This window comes from Aplysia californica, unplaced genomic scaffold, assembly GCF_000002075.1.
Source record: "Aplysia californica isolate F4 #8 unplaced genomic scaffold, AplCal3.0 scaffold00930, whole genome shotgun sequence".
In the NCBI taxonomy this organism is placed as follows: Eukaryota; Metazoa; Mollusca; class Gastropoda; order Aplysiida; family Aplysiidae; genus Aplysia; species Aplysia californica.
In genome coordinates this window covers 26,800-30,845 of record NW_004798200.1, presented here as the reverse complement: position 1 = coordinate 30,845, position 4,046 = coordinate 26,800, and the positions used below count along the sequence as shown (strand labels likewise).

General features: G+C 40.7%; 1 protein-coding gene across 1 annotated transcript in view; it reads right to left on the bottom strand.

Annotated features, from left to right (window-relative positions):
• The window catches only part of LOC101850681 (stomatin-like protein 1), a gene marked incomplete in the record, with an annotated part of 16,531 nt that extends 15,217 nt beyond the window's left edge, over positions 1-1,314 (bottom strand). The window contains 1 exon segment of the mRNA XM_035972963.1: positions 709-1,314.
• Positions 1,315-4,046: the final 2,732 nt, after the last annotated feature.

Below are 4,046 nucleotides of genomic sequence, written 5' to 3'. Positions count from 1 at the left end.
TGGACCAGTGCATGGCATCACACGACGCCCAAAAGTAGTTCCGGCCCCCCTCAATGGTGGGTCCACCAAAGTTCAATCTTACCCTCACCTGGATATGTTTTCTGCTTCAAACAACGAAAGGATTTTCTGCTTCAAGGCTTTTGTGATGGTGGATGTGTGGTAGGGTAAACAAAGAATGTGCAGGTGCAAAGAAATTGACAATTGAAACCATTTTAGTCATAAAATTTCGATTTTATTGGCACGGAGTCCAGTCTAAGTTCGAATCGGCCGGAAAGTGGGGGGCGGCTGGTAAGGGGCAACTGTACTCTAGACTAGATCTACATCATCATCCTTATAATCCGGTCCTAGATCTAGATCTAGATCTAACTCATTTTAATTTGTTAGTAACATGCTCTTCGCCCTGGCCCCAGCTTCGGTGTATCGAAGCAAGAGTCTGGATAGATAGATCTACTAGATCTAGATCTAGATATAGATCTAGAATCTAGAATCTAGATCTATCTACTACTACTCAAGCTAAGCAGAACCACCCATTACTATTAGTCTTTACTTTATTAGAACTAGATATAGATCTAGATCTAGATCTAGATTGTAGATCTACTAGATTTCTAGATCTAACTAAGACGCTAAGACTAAGAAGGGAAGATAAGATTACTAAGAATGCCTTCTCTTTTTTGTGATCTACAACGTTCAGTCAAGTGTTTTCCTCACCGTAAAAACAATCTTTACATGCTTGCTGTATATTTATGAACAGTGTTTTCCTCAAGAGCTTCGGGCAGAAATGTTCAACTGCATGCAGTCGATGAGTCTAGGCCTAACTGGTGATTGAGAAATCTCAAGGGGTTTTCCGATCGATTTGTGGCAATGGCAGCAGCTAGCAGTCAGTGCAGTGGCGACTGTAAACAAAAGGTGGCAGCTTAAAAACCTGTCAGGGATATCGTAGCAACGAAAGAATTTGTACATGTAAGCATTATAGGCTAAATCATGTGACTATCTTTTTTTTTAGCTTTGAATCAGTGTAGGATTTGAAACTTAACTTCTCGTTCTGGCAGTGATCGTGAAAAAATTTGAAATTGCATAACCACAGGAACGGATTCTTACATAGAGTAGGTTGTCTAACTTTCAAAACAGCTGTGCAAAGTGCGGAAGTGATTGTGTGCCAAGACAATTTTTGCAACAGTACGTTTGTTTACAACCTGTGGTCCGCCTGAAGACCAGAGAGGGTTGTCAAGACTCGAGATTCCACCCCAAATTATTAGATCTAGATTTAGATCTAGATCTAGATCTAGATCTAGTGCTGAAGCTCTGAAAGAACTGCGCAGGTAAGTTAATTTCTAACTACATTTACCTTTTCGTGTTGTTGTTTTAGAGTTTTCAGTTGAAACAGTATTACTGAAAAGTTTTAGAAAAGGGTCAAACGAAGGCTGCAGAAGAATATACATGCACAGTGTTGATAGTAAAGTAAGTAGGCCAAGACGAGGAAATAGGGACAATACATTTCTCCCCAATCCCAAACCAGCTCTCCGTCACTTGTCTTGGATACGCGTGCGAGCGCGGGGCATCTCACTGGCACAATCTGGTTTGCTGGCCACCAGTTTCCAGCCTTGCCAGCCATTCACACGACAGTTCGATTTTTTTTTCGTTCTCCTTCCTTTTATCCCCTGATCGCAGGCCGCTAGCAGATCGATGGAACCAGCGGGGAGATGCTGTGCATAAGGGGAGGGCAGTCAGATTCTCTCTCCTGGCTTGATCAATACAGTTTATGGGCTTCATTTTTTGTCCCCTCTCTCTCTTCTTGCCTCTCTCCGGACAACATAACATTATGTAGATAGTGTGTGTGTGAAAAGTGAACAGAACAGACGGTACACACAGATCTTGGCTATTCACTACCTGCAAGCTGTCATCTCCTGTTTGAAGGTAATGCAAGTTCCCCTTATTTTTCATGAGTGAGCGCGATGTATGTCTTCTCACTCTGGTGTGAGCAGTATCGTGTGCACTGGAAGCTTTAATTTAGCACTGTAGGCCCTACTATTGCCACAGAAGGCCTGTCCAGAATTGAACCTCACAGATGGTGGACCCTGTTGATACTCTGCAGTGCATGTTATTGTTTCTTTTGTTTATATAATGATCACAAGCTATGTTTTGGCTTTTATGAGTTGCTTGCTCTTTGAATTTTAGAGGCCTTTTATCAATATTGCGATATTATTGCTGTGGATAGTACTGGCAGACTATAGCTTTTGTCCGGAGTAGGCAAGGTGCCGCAGGGTTCCAGATTGATTTTTTAATGGGGTTATGAATCAAAAAGTGTTTGTTTTTCTTCGTGCTTGATATTGTTTATGTTTTAAGTTTACTCACATGGTAATTCTGAGTTGTTGTGTGTTTTCAGTCGTAAGTAAATGTCATGTCAATCCGTTTAGAATATATGGTGTGGCCAGCTGTTGCTATAGTGGCTGAATTAAAGGGTTTTAATTTCTTGTTCTACGCCAAAAGCATGTACAAAAGTTAATTGATATTTTTTAATGCTTTTTTCCACGATGTTGCACTGCAGCTGTTGTCACTTAAGCAAATTTTATGCTGGTTATAATATTTTTTTTATAATGAAGGGCTTTATAATTGCCATCTTGTCCCTTTTGGATGGTTTTGACATAAATCATAATAGCTCTAGTTGTCTGTAAAACTGTTTCTTTTTAAATATCATATTTATTGCAAAAGGGATCAAGGGCATCGTAGGGGTATGTGTGCAAGGTGAGGGGGGAGGCCGCTGGAGTGTGGGGAATATGTTGCCTTTTGATTTTAGCATAATGAACTTTTTCCAGAAATTTGGAATCAGCTCAGTGTTTGAACATCTGTCATGCTTAGCTTTCAGTACAGTAGCTTCAAGAGCTGTTGTTATGAAAATGATGCAGAACAAAGCTTGAAAAATAGGAGTATAATAAAAGGGCCATTCCCATCCTACGGGATGATTTGGATTGTTGTAGCATATATACAGAGCTAATTTCACATTCTGTGAACGCTTTGGTCACATTTAATGAATTTTGTGGAGTGGTTTATCTATTTGTCTGTCTATTTTTCTGTCCCATGGTCTGTCAGTATCTGCCCATCTATCCATCTCTGCTTTTACCTGTTCTTTCGTCCTTCTGTCTACATTATTTATCTTTTTAGCTGCGTGTCTCTATGTATTCCTATCTATATTCTGTCATTCTGTCTATTTATCTTTTTTCAGTCTGCCTGTCTGTCTGTCTGTCTAAGTGTCTATTTGTTTGTCCATCTGTCTGTCCGTCTGTCCATCTATCTGTCTCTCTGTGTGTCTATGTGTCTGTATGTCTGTCTGTACCATTGTTTGATGTTATGGTTTATGGTTTGGCTCTTAACTTGGCATGTGAAGGAGGTGTGACCTTGATTCCAGCAAGGGGAAGCTTATTGTATTGGGTATTTCTGTGGCCGGTTGGCGGGTGCTCTGGTGTGGTTTGCTTTTTCTTTCCTATCAAACATTTATCTTCCGTATCTCCCCTTCAACTTTATTGTTTGTTACTCCCTTGTAACACATCTTATCTTCAACACTTATAAGACCTTATTGTGTTGCAAGTGCTGTAAAACTCTTTCTAAAACTTAAAAAATAATATCTCTCATCTCTATCAGTTTGCTCAGATTTTTATATATCCTGCGCCCCCCAGGCTGGTAAAGGCAGCCAGCCTCCTAACATGCCAGAATTGTGTCACTGGGGAGTAAAACATTTACAACCCTGTTTTCTGTCTGTCTGTTTGTCTGTCTGTCTGTCTGTCTGTTTGTCTGTCTGTCAATCTGCCTGCCTGTCTGTCTGTCTGTCTACCTGTCTGCCTGTCTATCTGCATTTCTGTCTGTCTGATTGTCTGTCTCCATCCATCCATCCATCTATCCACCTATTTATCAATCTACCTACCCACCTACCTACCTACCCATCCATCCATCCATCATCCATCCATCATCCATCCATCCATCCATCCATCCATCCATCTATCTATCTAGATCTATCTATCTATCTATCTTTCTACCCATCCATCTGTCTGCCC